The 17142-nt window shown below is 37.3% G+C and overlaps 2 protein-coding genes across 6 annotated transcripts in view; one reads left to right on the forward strand and one right to left on the reverse strand.

Annotated features, from left to right (window-relative positions):
* FAM227B (family with sequence similarity 227 member B) overlaps positions 1-17142 on the reverse strand; it is a 521377-nt gene that overhangs the window by 354595 nt on the left and 149640 nt on the right. For all 5 annotated transcript variants that reach the window (XM_038009969.2, XM_073012157.1, XM_073012160.1 and 2 more), the window contains one exon: positions 1395-1558. The gene's annotated coding sequence lies outside the window, so the exon portion shown is untranslated. The remainder of the gene's footprint in view (positions 1-1394; positions 1559-17142) is intronic.
* Positions 1-17142, forward strand: part of DTWD1 (DTW domain containing 1) — a 179812-nt gene that overhangs the window by 50257 nt on the left and 112413 nt on the right. The gene's annotated exons all lie outside the window — the stretch shown is intronic.

Below are 17142 nucleotides of genomic sequence, written 5' to 3' on the forward strand. Positions count from 1 at the left end.
TTTCACTTTGTAGATTCTTATGTCAAATACACTGCTGTGTTGTCACTATTATGGCATATATGTATCTGCTCTAGGGGAGAAAAAAGATTTTTAGGCATATCAAGCTAGATCAAGCAATCATCTCTTTTTTTCATTTGAATAAGGATACCCCAAAGGAAAATGTAATAAACAGAATACTTTTACATCAATCTTTTATATTTAGGGGAGAAGAGGATTTGTAATTGTTTTTCATGAGCTAGTTAGAAAAACTAAGCCCCTGTGCAATGTTGTACTTCTGAAAATAATATCCAAAGGAACAGCAATTCTAGACTAAATACTAAATCCAAATGTGGCTAGATTCCATCTTCATTTTGGAAACAGCCACAGCTGTGGCCAGCCCAGCAGATGATGGAATGCAGTTGAGGGTTTGATATGGGGGAAAGCAAAGGTTTTCTGCCCAAAGGCAGTTGGTGCATAGACCCTGCCCTTCCCTGCCCCTGCCTCCTGTTCCTGACGCCCCATCACTACCCAGGAAATATATTGGTAATCTTGCCAAGATCTAGCACTTGGATTCTATACTGTTGGGAATATCATGGTAAAGGGCCTCAAAATAAAATCCAAGATGACAATATTATATTGTATGTCTCAAATTCTCACCAAGTGTGGACAAATATCGAGTTAAGCCACAGAAAATGCTTTAAAAATTTCTACAAATTGTATTTTGCAATTTATCCGAGGCAAAAGAAACATAATAGTTCCAATGTAATGAAGCCTTTCCTTTTCCAAAAATATTAAAGTATAAAATCATACGCCTGCTGGAAATGACACACTAGTCGTAACCAGCAAATTATCGAGAAGATAATTTCCAGTCCTTTCTTCTGTATCTGCCCCTGTACTCTACCCACTTTACTCCCATTCTTTATTAAGTCATCGGGAAGCACATTTGACAAAAAATGAGTGTCTGATCTTTAAGAGCTATTAGTGTTTCCATGGATGTAGCATATCTATCCTGTTAAAGGACTACTAGGAAAACTAATTATGGCTGTGGAAGTCAGGACAGTGGTAACCGTTAAGTGGAAGGATTGGAAGGAGGCACAAGGGGGGTTTCTGGGGTGCTGCTTATGCTCTGTTTCTTGATCTGGGTGCTGGTTACATGTATGTGTTCAAGTTGTGGAAAAAGTTGAGCTATAACCTTATTATTTATACACTTTTCTATATGTATGATTCATACATATAAAAATAATATATTCAATAAAATAATAATAATGATTATGATAATCAAAGTATCAGCCTTGTTTGGTTCAAAATATGAGTTTATGTCTTCAGCTAGATATCAGTTTATAGTCTTCACAGACTATAAAGACCAGTAAGTCTACGTCTAGACTCTCAAGTCAATACAGGTATGTGGAATGTACCTTTTAGTAAGAGGTCGTTTGTTTACTTTGGGAACAGGAGGCCCAGAAACCAGCTGAAGAGGCCTGTTTCTCGGTCAGTAGAAAGGCTTGAAAGGTTCTTTCCAGCTCTTGTTGCCCACTGTCCAGTTCTTCTTCAGTCATCTTCATGTTGTTACTGAACAACCCTTTGGGAAAGACAGAGCAGATATAATCAACCTAACTTTTAAAAAGAGGAGACTGAGGCACATAGTTTATTTTAACTTTTATTTTAAGTTCAGGGGTACAAGTGCAGGTTTGTTACATAGGTAAACTTGTGTTTACCTATGTGTTAACATAGGCTATGGGGGTGTGATGTACAGATTATTTCATCACCCAGGTATTAAGCCTAGATCCAATTCGTTATTTTTTCTGATCCTTTCCCTCCTCCTACCCTCCCCCACTGATAGGCCCCAGTGTATGTTGTTCCCCTTATGTGTCTATGTGTTCTCATCATTTAGCTCCCACTTGTAAGTGAGAACAGACATTATTTGGTTTTCTGTTCCTGCATTAGTTTGTGAAGGATAATAGCCTCCCCAGCTCCTTCCATGTCCCTGCAAAGGACATGATCTCATTCTTTTTTATGGCTGTGTAATATTCCATGCTATATATATACCATATTTTCTTTATCCAGTCTATCGTTGATGGGCATTTAGGTTGCTATTGTAAATGGTGCTGCAATGAACATACATATGCATGTGTCTTGATGGTAGAATGATTTATATTCCTTTGGGTATACACCCAGTAATGGGATTGCTGGGTCAAATGGTAGTTCTGCTTTAGGTCTTTGAGGAATTGCCACACTGTCTTCCACAATGGCTGAAGTAATTTGTACTCCCACCAACAGTGTATAAGTGTTCCTCTTTCCCCGCAAACTTGAGGCATGTAATTATTAATAATCTGTTCAAACTAATAAAGTCGGTGGTGATGCTAGGATTAGGACTCAGATCCACTGGTTCCTGATGTAGAATTTCTACTTTATACAAGTCAGTGCAATGCATCCAAGTCAACAATCACTGTGTCCAGTTCCATCTTTTTGACATTAAATCAAGAAAATACTATGATTATTGACATAGCATTTGGACTTTATTGACCTTGATCAAAGCCTTCATGCTTACACTCTTTTCCCTGACTAATCCTACCTAACCTTCTACCAAGGAAACAATATCCATCCCTCTCCTGTGTTCTCCTGCAGGCAGAAAACCATTATATTTCTCAGCTTTCCTCAAGTAGAAGACAAAATTAGCAGGTCTGTGAGAGGAATTTTTGGTGAAAGAGGATGGTGGAGTTTTCTGGGGTACCCCCACTATGAGAATCCAGCAGTGGCTTCCCAAAGGGAGGCTATAGGGTGGGAGGATCTGTGGGAGCAGTCTGCTATGGGTACAGGCAATTAGAGGGTGTATTTTCTGTAGGGAATTTGAAAACAGTAATAAAGCCAACTAAAAGTTATTGGTCAGCTTTTTATTATCACCATGTGCCTAAAAATCCTGAGCAGCCCTTCCTGCAGATATTCCTACAGACTGGACCTGAGAGTAGTAGTGAGTAGTACAACTGACCATTTCCCTTCCTCCACCCTTTTGCCTCATTTTGACATTAAAACTCTTGTAATTGTAGGACATGACATTGCCAACACACTGAGAGGCGTGAACTGTTTGTCTCTAGGGCCAGAGGGATAAGGCATTTGTTTGAGGAAGGTGTTATAAGTAGATATTCCAGTTGGTTCTAGGTCTGCATCTTTCTCATGAACACATTTCCAACATCTATTCATAGAACTGGAGCCCACAGACCTTGAGCAGATAATTGAGAACACACAGACTTCAGATGCAGAGTTTGGCTCAGAGGCCTTCGTGGAGGTGGCACTTTCACTTGGCTCACCTTTCAAGACTACAGTCTTTCCAAGGTGCTACCCACCTACCTTGGTTAGTTGAATAACTTCACCTTTTCTCCTCTGATATTGATCCTCTGTGACTTTAACTAAACTTTAGTTTTGGAAGTGCTTTCTTTTAAAAGGAAGAGAATTTTGTTATTCTTAACTTTTCTTTCCTAATAGCTTCATACTCCTTGAACCCAGCCCAGAACACGATAGCTGATTACAAAGATATTTTCTGCAGGGAGACTCATCTGGATTTACCTACACCAAGCTGAAATGCCTGAGTACCATCCAAAAGGGAAGAAAAAAAAATGTGTCCTATAGTATCAAAAATGCCAGAATGGAGATATAAAATAGCATATAGTCAGTGAGAGCATGTTTTATATCTATGACAGAATATTCTGATATTAGAAGCTCAGACTAAAATCAAACAAAATGAAACAATAGTTTGTCCAGCACTCAGCTTTGTAAAAATGCCAGACTGTAAACACATGTAATTTATTTTTCAGGATGACACAACAGCTAAAACAATTTAGTCCACAAAAGATTCCACAAACGATGCATCAACAATCTCCCAAAATATACATATTTACTTTTAATTCCTCAGTTGAGGCCATGGAAATGAAAATGGAGGTGAGTGAGAAAGTTATTGTGGACCCTGATAATCACTGAACTATTGATAATGGGGATAAAATAAACATTTGGGGGACTTTACTGGCTACTCACTATTATACCCATTTATGTTAGAGGTTGAATTCTTAGGGAATGATTTATGAAAAAATAAAGGGATTCTACTTGAACTTCTTGAGACATACAAACCCTAAGAGAGGCTTAGTATTTAAAAGAAAACCTATAGAAAAATTTGCACTTGGATAATCCTGTAGTACCCCAATTAATTAGAAGAAATATGTTCCAGGGAAGCATTTCATTTCTGGAATCTTGCAACACTTCCCCTAAGATAATGAACAGGATTTACTGTGGCTACCAAGTCATCAGTGACCCTGAAGATTGGTTCCATTCAATCTCTGTGGTTCAAAAAAACCAAACCCAGCTTACCATTTTGATGGTTTTTGTTGTTTCTTTTTGACATACCATGTGACTTTATTCTAAGGAGGTCAAGAACAGACAAAAATATAGGAAAAATTTAAACCGTGGTTGCCTCAGAAAGTAGAGGTCAGGGTTGATTACCAAGGGGCATAAGGGTACTTTTGTTTTATATCTTCATTGGAGGAGCTGGTTATACAGGCATACACTGTCAAAACATTTAACTGTTTACGTGACATCTGTGTATTACATTATATGTAAATTTTATCCGAAAATATGAGCTACATATGACTGTGCTCAGCATTAATGGAAAAGTGTAGACCTTCCTAAACTTCTTTGGCCATTCCTCTCAACCCCTGGGGGTGATGCTCTAAAGCCAGCAAGGTTTCTCCATATCCAGACAGAGAATGTGAATCCCAGCACATAACAAGACAAGAAGTGGAGGCTAGGCTGGGACTGAGTATGACGTGAGGCAGTGTCAGTCATACTAAGAAGACAACCTGGGACAGGGATGTAGGCTGCAGGCAGAGATGCCCCTTAGGACCAAAACTGCATCGGGTAAGTGCCCACCAGGAGCTAACTTCTGAAAATGGGCATCTAACCTTATTAAGAAAGGTTGGTTGATTTGACTGTTGAAGGCCTCTAGCTAGCTCTTGTACATGGCTGAATTATCTGATGGAACCAGGGGGAGCTTAATGTTTCTGAGAAGCTTCACAGAATGGTGCTTCTCTTCCCCAGCCCCACTCTACCCCATTCTGGGTAAGCATAGCTGGTCTGTTTACTCACTAATTGGTCTATAATTGTCAATGCTTCTTCACAGGGGGCAAAGGACTTGACAACTTACAGGGAGTTTAAAATATTTACTAGTAGACCATCAAAGGCAACTGAGAAAAAATCCTAGAATGTTAAATGCCATAAGACATTTCTCTCACCTTTCCTTTTAGTCTACACAAAGAAATAAAGATACCAAGAAATGGTTAAAATAAAGATAAAAAGGCATATAAAGATATAAAGATTAAAAGGCATTTTTCTTAGTTTTTAAAAAAATACAGACATAGACTAGTTTTTACTTTGTAGATTTTAAAATAAAATAAAGTGCAAATGCAAAGGCCATATTTATATGGAGATCTCACAAATAAGCATTATTTGTCTTGTGGCTCAAATGACTACTAATAAAGCTACAAATAGCGTTTACTAGGGGGAAAATAGTGATCTTCAACTGTTTACCACTTAGTCAACAAATATTTGTTAAACAAGGAACTTCTCACTAAAGAAGATTCACAAGGTAAAAAACGAGGAGCACATTGTAAGACTGAATTACTCAGAGAAAAAAAGGGAAAGTATGAACACACACAAAAATGAGAGAAAACACCTGCTTGTCTATGAGCATTTGACTTAATACAGTTCCCAGAAATGTTACAATGAAATAGCTGTTAACAAAAAAATCAGATTCAATTAAATGACATTACAGTTTCAAAGGTCAAGAGGTAAAAATGCCTTTCTTCTCTTTTTACTTCTGAGATTTCTCTTTTTCCAGAATTCCCTGGTGATGAAATCAACAGATGGAATTATTTCTTTTTAAGCTTAAAGAAAGGTCACCAATAGCTTTTAACAGATTACAAATGATTTGACACATGATTTCAAAAGTGGGGAAAATTCTATGGAGGCAGGAACACTTCAAGAATTGATGAAAAAAGATTTCATAACAGCGCAGACCAAAATTAACATGGCTAAAGTGGTTCTGTTTTAATGAACTAGGTGCAAACCATCTCATAGTCCTCTGAATCAATTGTGACTGTTGTATTAGACAATTTTGAAAATTCTTTAATATTTAAATTTGATGTTATTGCTTAATAGTGAAAGGTCTTTTGTTACCTTAAGGTAAAACCTCCACTTTCATACCCAGGCCCAGTCTGTGGTGTAATTACAAAGGCATTTGCCTGTCCAACATTATTTTCATTAGACTCAACCGAAACAATATTCCCATTCTATGCTCCCTACCTGTGATAGAGACCATTTTTGTTGCTGTGAATGTCAGGACTTTCCTTCATAAAGATGGAGTGATCCTTAGAAATGACTGGTCCCCAATTTTCCTGAAAAGTTTCTTATGTTGGGAGAAGCTCTAGGATATCAAAGCTGTACTTAGAAAAGGGAGGTCAGAAGTTAAAAAAGAAGGTATTTTATTGCTTAAAGGAGAGAAACTTTGAGACCCCTTTAACCTTGCTATGTGAATCCTCAAAATAATACAATATTTTTATTTTTAATTTTTATTTTATATCTTTTATAAGTGATTTCAAAGAGATTGAAAGGGCTTGCTGGAATCACTAGAAGTCTTAAGCTCTCTTTAGTTATTAATCAATGGAGGTCAGTGAGTTACAGCAATATGTAGTAAATACATTTATCTCAGGATTATTGTTAATAAGCCAGTGCCCTGTACTAGTAGTGGTTAGGAAGAATTGCTTTAATAGGGATACAATTACGCTTACCTCTTTCTTTCTCACCTCTGCCCATGCTTAACCTGGTAGCTTAGGGTGTCACAAGCTTCCTCTCAAAGTTAAAAAGAATTTGTTAAATTATTTTTCTGAATAGTCTTATATATGTTTCATAAATGTGTAACCTTAACACGTCTTATATATGTTTCATAAATGTGTCACCTATATCAGTCTTGATTTCCTCATTGGTGAAATGATGGGTAGTTTAAAAAATTTCTTCCAACTCTAAAAATCTTATGATCAGTGCAGATTTTTTTGATGAATGATGTGATTCCATGATACTCAGGAGTCTGTGTTCACCACCCATGCATCCTTCCTCCCAAAATTCTAAAAAATATGCTTCACCAATATAAGGAATTAATTAAAGAAAGAGGAATACAGAGGATCTAGGATATTGATAAGTCAATACAGGAAACATTAGGGAAATCCAAAAGCGAACATTGAACAAAAATCATAGACCAATGTCTGTATAGCAGGACTGCAGAGTAGCTAGTCCAGATCAAAATAAGAGGACAGAGGCCTTCAGAAAGGCTACTCTTAATGAAAAGATGAATGGGACTTCTAACTTTTCTGTTGACTTTGACATATTGAAAAGAGTTTTAGAATTCTTTAGAAGAATTTAGGGGTGAATTAGAGTTAGTACATAGAAGAATAAGCTTTGAAAAATTAAGCTGTTATTAACTCCAGGGAAAACATAAGTTGTACCTGGAAGATAATATATACTACGTGATTCTGCTATAAACCATATTTATATCTTAATAATGATGTTCCTTTTTATTCAATCAAAGATTGTTATATTAAGAGAATGGGTAGGAGTTCAGAGAAGGAGTTTAGAATGTGTGTATGCTGGGGGAAGGCATTGGTCTGTGTAAGGAGCTAGATCCTAATTTTTATAGACAAAAATCAACAGATATTGTCTAAAATAGTAATAACATTTTATGCATGCAACCTAGAAATATGGAAGTAAACTCCAGGAAAAACAAAACAAATTAGAAGTGGGTTGCCTCTGGGAAGTGGGGCTCCACAGTAGGGGAGGGCAGAGTAGGGACAGTGTCCCTACTCTGAGTAGAGGTGGTAATCCCCTGTATTACTGTAGGCAGAGTAGGGACGGTAAGCTAATCCCCTGTATTACTCTACTGCTATTTGATTTCTCAAAATAAGTAAAACAAACACTTCAATAAAAGTTAACATGTTTTTTATTTTTTAATTTTTTTTATTTTTTATTTTTTTTTTATTATTATACTTTAAGTTCTAGGGTACATGTGCATAACGTGCAGGTTTGTTACATATGTATGCTTGTGCCATGTTGCTGTGCTGCACCCATCAACTCGTCAGCACCCATCAACTCGTCATTTACATCAGGTATAACTCCCAATGCAATCCCTCCCCCTCCCCCCTCCCCATGATAGGCCCCGGTGTGTGATGTTCCCCTTCCCGAGTCCAAGTGATCTCATTGTTCAGTTCCCACCTATGAGTGAGAACATGCAGTGTTTGGTTTTCTGTTCTTGTAATAGTTTGCTAAGAATGATGGTTTCCAGCTGCATCCATGTCCCCACAAAGGACACAAACTCATCCTTTTTTATGGCTGCATAGTATTCCATGGTGTATATGTGCCACATTTTCTTAATCCAGTCTGTCACTGATGGACATTTGGGTTGATTCCAAGTCGTTGCTATTGTGAATAGTGCCGCAATAAACATCCGTGTGCATGTGTCTTTATAGCAGCATGATTTATAATCCTTTGGGTATATACCCAGTAATGGGATGGCTGGGTCATATGGTACATCTAGTTCTAGATCCTTGAGGAATCGCCATACTGTTTTCCATAATGGTTGAACTAGTTTACAATCCCACCAACAGTGTAAAAGTGTTCCTATTTCTCCACATCCTCTCCAGCACCTGTTGTTTCCTGACCTTTTAATGATCGCCATTCTAACTGGTGTGAGATGGTATCTCATTGTGGTTTTGATTTGCATTTCTCTGATGGCCAGTGATGATGAGCATTTTTTCATGTGTCTGTTCACTGTATGCATGTCTTCTTTTGAGAAATATCTGTTCATATCCTTTGCCCACTTTTTGATGGGGTTTGTTAACATGTTTTTTAAAGAGTTGTCCCGTATATGTTCAGAGGGAAAGGCACCATAATTTCAACTATTTCTACAGCAGAGTAATCCCCTGTATTACTCTACTGCTATTTGATTTCTCAAAATAAGTAAAACAAACACTTTAATAAAAATTAACATGTTTTTAAAAGAGTTGTCCCGTATATGTTCAGAGGGAAAGGTACCATAATTTCAACTATTTCTACTGAGACAAAATGATTCACTTTTTTTCAGAGTGGTGCTTGTATTTTTGTTGTTCTTTACATTTGTAGAAATGAGATTGTCTATACACTGATAAATAACAGGTCTTAAACATCTATCTCAACATGGATAGGAAATCAGTCACCAAGATTTGAGTATTGAAGATGGTACATGGGCTGATGTTCAGCAGTCACCCCTGACACAGTCCCCTCTTTGCCACTTGCAACATGTTCTGCTTGCCACTTGCTAAGATTGCCAGATAAAATACAGGCTGCCTTGTTAAATTTGAATTTCAGATAAATAACATTTTTTAAGTATTTAAGTGTATCCTAAATATTGCATGGGATAAACAGTTTAGTATGGTATTTTGTTCTCAAACTAATTATATTAGAATAAAAAATTTGAAGGATTTAACAAATATTGTTTGGTTCTGGACATGATTTGTTAAGTCAGTTTCATCAACTGATATTTATCTGGATAGAGCACGTTTCTTTTTTTTTCTAAGATGCCAATAAAGGACTTTCACTGCAGGTTTGAGGCAAATTACACAATGTGAGGGGTAAAGTGTACAACACATAAAATCCCCAGCATCAAACAAACAAGGAAGACAAAATACCAGCATCACACATTTCCTCTAAATTCACAGTAAAAAAGCAAATTATGGAAATGATGTGGGAGGGAATAAACGCTGGCATATTTTCTTCTTCCTTAAAGAAAGTCACATCAGTCATTAATATTTATTCCCCTGTGAAGTTCTTTGTTCTAATTTCCAATGATGCCATTACACGGTGGCATCAGCAGCATTCTCAGCACTGGAGGCCAAGCAGGTCATTCTCTGTACAAAGTTGTTGCTCCATAAATAGTGTAACAATATGATCATTTCACCATTACCAGGGCTCCCGCAAGGGTCCCCACGTGCCTTGTTCAGTGAGGTCCTGAGGTCAGTAGAGTCACAGCTGAAGAGGGCACGGGCACTTCTAAGTAGTAAGGCACAACAGTATGGGAGAAGTTTCAAGCAGTGGAACCTTTCTGCAGTTCACACAACACTTCAGATGAACTAGGTATAGTTTCCCAGAATAAATCAAAAGTTCAATTCTGATAGCTTTATCTTGCTTAAGCAGTACTTTTCAGGGCTGCTTCAACTCTTAAACTTCAAAAAACTAAGGAGGAGAAAAATGACCCTCGTTTCTAGGATTTGAGATTCCAACCTCTACTCACTTGGTGGATGGATACTGAAAACTGCTAGGTGTCAGGCTTTGCACGCTTCCTGTCTCTGAGTTGGCCTGATGGCTTTAGTAAGAGTAACTTGGGAGCAGTAGCACATACATTTGCTTAACTTTAACGTTTTACTTTTTAAAATAGTAGATTCTACACATTGCCTCTTTTAGCTATTTTTACTTTAGAAAACCCAAATACCTGAGGCTTTAAGGAGTTTCAAATGCCTGATGAAGACATAGTGGGGTGATCCACAAAATAATCAAAATGAATAAATAGCATTAGGTATTAAAATCAAATAATCTAGTGACTCAAACTTCTGTGACTAATCTTGTGTCCAAACAGTTAATGGAAGAAATAACCTCCCATGGAGCTTTTTGAATCTGTAATTCAGTGGTACTCCTAGTTTTAATAAGAAGCAGAGGTTTAGTAATGTACAGATAATCTTTATCAGAAGCTATGTTGATACTTGAAATGGAGATTGACTATTGATGGACTTGCTTCAGTTGATCCGGCATCAGTGGTTCTTAGAAAAATAGCCACATGTGTTACTTGGATAGAAACAAGAAAATTTCCAACCCTGAATGCTTTCGTAGGCTAAAAATAAAATATAGATCCAGAATCACAAAAACAAATAAATCAACAAACAACCCCAAACTCCATTTCAGGTGAAATTAGAAACCACAGACTTAATGTAGATGACCTTGTCTCATAGTAACTGACATTCTGGAGCACTCTATAGTGCTACTTTTGGTTGAGCAGTTTGCTCAGACAAGGCTTTCTGGCAATTTGCACAGGAAAACTGTACTAAAAATTTCTCTGAACTGTAAAATATTTGTTTTATGCAAATGTTGAAAGAATCCTGAGACCAAAAGAAACCGAGGGGGAGTAGAGAGAAGAAGAAAACAAATGTAGATGTCTTAAGTTCTGACCATCAGACAGATTTCCCAATGGCTTCCTACATCTTTTACTGCTGTATTTTTAAAATTACAAGGAAAGAAAAAAAAATTGTTGAGCATCTGAATATTATTAAAACAGAAAGACCACACAAACATTTAAATGATCCCTAAATGGCATTGTCTCCTTCAATTCATCATTCTTTGGCATGTTTTTGACCCCTTTGTTTTTATTGTTAGGAGAAAAACAGGAGGAAAAACTTTTTTTTTTAAAGGAGGAAAAATAAAGTTTTCTGTATCAGACCTATAATCACCTTCTACAGTTACCCTGGCATCTTTGCTAACATTTTAAGACCATGTACATTTGTAGTGCTAAAACTATTAATTTGCATAATTTAAAGCCTTATTTCATGGAACTTTGAGATTCTGGAAAGAACTTGCTTGTTTCTACCTCCTTTCTGTAGACTTTCTCTGAGCTTCATATCTTCTTGTAACCCCAATAACTGGCTTGACTAATTTTCTATGTTGAGATCAGAAAATAGTTTGCAGTTGAGTAAACACAATCTGAATCATCTCATGGGTGAGGTTTAAACAATGGGATGAGAAGGTTCAGCCAATTGTGAGTTTTATTTACACATCTGATATTCATGGGTCTAAGGAGCAGCAGCAGAACTGAACACTCACCTCTACCAGCAGGGGCAACAAAGGAGTTTCTCTTCTTACAGTAGCTTTGTAGGATATTGTTAGGCATCGTGGAGAAAATGATGAGTGAGTCTGACTGTTTTAACAAGTATGGATTCAAGGGAAATTATTTTTTTTAATTTTTGTAAAACTGAAATTTTGAGATCTTTGTATTAGAAAACCTTCATCTATAAATTGGCATTGGTTAAAGATCTTGGAACCCAAAAGGCTATTCCTTAAGAATGAGACCTAGTAAACCAAGAATTCCTAACTGATAAATAAGTTGACAGCAAAAGAGAGGAAAAAAAAGGAATGTATAAACATACTATTCTAAACCTAAGAGCACAAAACTTTGTGCCTTATTTCTCCTAATTTTCATTTTCCCCTTAAAGAAGAAAAAGCCAAGACATATTTTATTTAAACATGTTTTTATAACTATTTATTAGGTTGAATATTCTTCTACATAAGCTCAACCCTGTTGCTGTTGCTAAAAAGCCAAGACATATTTTCTGTAAACATGTTTTTACAACTGTTTATTAGGTTGAATATTCTTGTACATAAGCTTAACCCTGTTGCTGATAGAAATTTCAAAAAGTAAAGTAAAAGTTATGAAAAATACATCTTCTAATCCTGTCTGCCTTCTATGTGACCAGAGGGAAAAAATGTACTTCCAATGTTTCTTTAACTTTTGTTCATTAATCAGATATCTGTATGACTGAAACATGGGGCATCACTAGCAGAGGTAGGAGAATCTATTCTTGAGATGGTTGCAATTATTGGCTTTGGATACAGAGTATTGACTTTAAAGTAATGATGTTGGCATATCTTTGTGGAAATATCCAGCAGAGAGAAAGAAATTCCAAACTGGGTCTTGGGATGTTCATGACCGAAGATACTGATTTGGTGTCATCCACCCTTCCGAGTGTAGAGGAGAGGATAGAGAGAAGGAAAAGCAGAAGCTCAAGATATAAAGCAAGTAAAGCACCCACAGTCATAGGTAGAAGAAATGAAAAAACAGAAGATGCATGATTTGAAACAGAGAACTGAGAATTGTAGAAGCCAAGAGGAAAATATTTTAAATAATAAGGTGGGTTTCAAGAATGACAAATAGTGTAAAGAGGGCAAGAAGAACAAAGACTGAGAAAAAGATGAGGAGATTGTCATTGGTGACCATTCAATGGATGCTGAATGATCTAATAAGGGTTGAAAACTTATGTTTGAATCTGTTTCATTTAGAGAATAGAATTATTCTTAGGGCTGTCCTCGTGTGATTCCCTGATATTTGAATTACATAGGAGGACCTGATATAAGGATGTAGTTGTGCAAAGGCATGCTATCTATAAATCATGAATATAAGCTCTTCAGTTTACCGTGGGAGGAGAGATGAGAGACCACTTCACCAAACGAGGGCAACTCATAAGTTCGTTTTAGGAGACCAGTGTGTGAATAAATACTTCATTTACTGCTTGTGATGTATAAAGATAATCTGTGTCGACAAATAGTAACATTCTTTGTCTAATTTTATTTAAGTTTGGTAAGGCATTTTGTGAAATTGAGGACCCATTTATGCCAATGGGCCACAATTTTTCAGGGCCACAATTATTTACACATGGATAACTGAAACTTACAATTATAGAAATGCTATTTCTGATCTCTAAAATAGCCATGGAGTGTACATGGTTTTCTATTCCTAGTTAGAAGCATTTTTTTTTTTCCCACCAGCTCTTAGTACACACTATCTACAATATGATAGCAAAGGTGAGAGTTTATCCTATTTTTACGGACCAGGTACAGCAAACTTGAAAGTATTGCCCAAGATCACCCAATAAAGAGGAATAAATGAAATACAAATGTGTACAAGGAATACAGCTGCAGATAAACGAGAATGACTATCTTAATCCAGACAAGAACAGCTTCTCAGAGTTGGCGACATTTGAGCTGATGTTTGTTTGTTTGTTTGTTTGAGATAGGATCTAGCCCTTTCCTGGAGTGCAGTGGTGTGATCACAGGTCACTGTAGCCTTGACCTCCCAGACTCAAGTGATCCTCCCATCTCAGCCTCCCAAGTAGCTGGAACTACAGGCACATGCCACTATGCCTAGATAATTTATTTTTATTTTAATTTTTGTAGAGATAAGGTCTCACTGTGTTGCCCAAGCTGGTCTTGTACTCCTGGGCCCAAGCAATCTCCCAACTTGGCCTCCCGAAGTGTTGCGATTACAGGCATGACCCACCATGCCTGGCTTGATCTGGATTTTGAAGGACAATGAAGGGCATCTGTAATTAATAGAGAGTGGAGACAGCATTGTTGTACAAAGGCAGAAACTCATTCCACCACCAAGATGGACTCTTGTTGGGATCTAACATGAGGAACTTGGTATAGGATGTAGGGATGGAGTATCACTTGCCTGAGGGCTTTCCTGCTTGGAACCAGATGTGAGAAAACAAGAGGAAAGCTTTAAAGAGAAACTAGGTAAAAAACTAAGTAGGTCATGGAACTCTACTGAGAACCAAAGGAACTTGGCAGAGAAGGAAAATATAGATGTAACATGACAGTCATGGAACCTAGATAAGAGGCACTCCTGGATAATTCCCTGAATAACACCCAAAGCATCCATAAAGACCCCATACAGCTATTTAGGATGTACTGCATGGGGTCTTTATAGATGCTTTTAGTGTTACTCAAATAGTAACTGTGAAGGCACTAACTCAGTCTGAATAGGGACAGAGGCATGAAATGCCTTGGAAGGTTCAGGACACCTCACTATTGGAGGATAAAGAAAAACTAGAGCACAGTTTCAAAGGGCTAGATCATAAAGAGCCTTCGGTGCCATACTGAGGAGCTTGAACTTTCATATGTAAGAATTTAGATGCCACTGGGAGATGGGGTTAAGAAAGGGAATTATAAGATTGTGACTTAGAAATTTCACTTTTATGGCTTAGTGAAGGAAGAATAGGTAGGATGGGTAAAGAGACTACAAGTGGTTGAGACTAGTTTTAAGGTAATTGCAATTGCCCAGAGGATAGGTAATATGGACCTGAAATAAGGCAATAGTTGTGGCAATGGTGATAGAGAAGAGAGATTGTATTTGAGAGATGTTTAGAAGATCATACCTAAAGCCAAGTCTGGTTGATCGGTATGGAGAATCAGGGAAATGTAGGAGTTGGAAGGTCCTCTTGGCTTCCTAGTTTAGGTACGTGATGATGCCACTAACTAAAGTAGAAACTCTACAAGGAAGAATTTGTCTTGAAGAGAAGATACTAGGTATGTTGAGGTTGAAGTATCTATGACATCCTAGTAAAGATGACTTATGTGCAGTCTGATATATAAATCCTGAGTCCCTAAAAGAAAAAGTCACTAACTCTCTCCAAGTATAGTAATATAGTGCTGTAATACAAACCCATGTGTTGGTATTAGAAGCACTGTTTTGAGTAGTTTCACATGCTTGTCATTCTGTATGGGTACAGCTCGTACTTGGAGAGAGATGCCCCTAATATAATCTACAAACTCTGCCAGACACTTACAAGTGTTTGTCTGCTATGGTTTTCTGACTTCCTGACTTGTGAACTTCTGGGAGAAATTAAGGGAGAATTCACTGTGCTGTAGGACAATGGGAAAACTATTGAATGAGTGTTATATCATGGAAACTTAGAAAACTGTATGCACATTGAAGAGTTAAGAGTCAGAGAATGAATTCAGAGACATTCCCAGAGGAACCATTGCACATCAAACAACACTTCTTCGAATATAAAACAATTTGCCTTTCCCTGTCCCATCCCCTAGTTTCACGACAGGACAAAATGTCAAGACTTACTTTACCTATTTGTTGAGAAATTATTTTATTTCTTTCCTCTCCCAAGACAAGAATATTAAGGAATGGAATTCAACAACCACCAAAGTTTTGAAACCTGCTTCAAAAATTTGTTTTATCTTGTACCCTATTCCAAACCCTGGCAAGTGAGAAAAAATAAAACTAACAATAAGCAACAGATAAAAGGCACTTGAAAAATGATACATCATAGACTGAGTTGCCTCTTTTAAATATTTCTGAATAATTCCAGCTGACAGCAACGAAAGTTGAATCTGAGGGTTTGGGCAGAAGTTTCGCTGAGTTTAGTTCTCTTAAGTAGATATTATTTTCATTGCTTTCTCTTAATGAATTAAAGTGAAATCTTCTAGATGCTTACTTATTTGACATTTTTGTCACAATGATCCTAACTCAGTAACCTCTGGATTATGACCGTTCAAAACATGCTCAATAAAATGTAAAAGGTCTTTTACCTTTGCAGTGGATTTGAGAGACAAAAAGGGGAAAAGAACTGCAGATTTCCGAACTTATGTAAAAAACTCAGGGTAGTACAGGTCTCAGTGATTTGCCCCATATTGGGGTCTGACTTAAGGGAATTTGGGTAGTAGGCAGAAGGACTGTGAGTACACATGTCTTGCCTCCTGTGGTGTGCCACTGCTTTCAGCTTACCCTGCCAGGTTCCCCAGAAGCTTTAGACCAGCACTGACACTGACACTTAGCCCACTTTCTAGAGCTCTAGAAATAATCAGCTACGGTCAGCAATTGTCTGTTGTGATTCAGGTCTAGGCAAAATAATGAGCAGAAGGATCTGAAACTCAACATACCTAAAACTGAACTTATTAGCTCCACATGTGTCTGAAAGACATCTGTTGCTCCTTCTATGGTCCCAGTCTCCATAAATGGAATGCCATTCACCTATTTACCCAAGTCATAGAATGAACTCCTACTCTGGAATACAAAAAGGCAGTGTGGTCTAGTGGTTAAGAGGAAGGAGGCTAGAGCCAAACTGCCTAGGTTCAAATTTTAGCCTTATCATTCATGAGCTTTGTTAACTTAAGCAAAAGTCTTGGTATTTGTTACTTGGTCTCCTCATCCATAAAGTGAGGATGATTATAATACTACTTACCCTCATAGTGATGTTATAAGCTATACAGGATGAGTTAATATTTATAAAGTGCTTAGATCATGGCTTGACACATTAGCACTATGGAAATTCTCATGTAATAAATTCAATTATGTGTCATCCTCAGATCCTTACCAATCACTTGGACTCTTTGTATAACAGACTTCTAAATGGTTCCTATTTGAAGTTGCCCAACCTATTTGGTTTCCAATACCAAGTCCAAGCATTCATTGATCCACTGGACCATTCTCCTTATCTAACGTAGGCACAGTTAGATATTCCTTTCTCTGTGCTCTCATAG

The sequence above is a fragment of the Chlorocebus sabaeus genome, chromosome 26 (genome assembly GCF_047675955.1).
Source record: "Chlorocebus sabaeus isolate Y175 chromosome 26, mChlSab1.0.hap1, whole genome shotgun sequence".
Taxonomy (NCBI): Eukaryota; Metazoa; Chordata; class Mammalia; order Primates; family Cercopithecidae; genus Chlorocebus; species Chlorocebus sabaeus.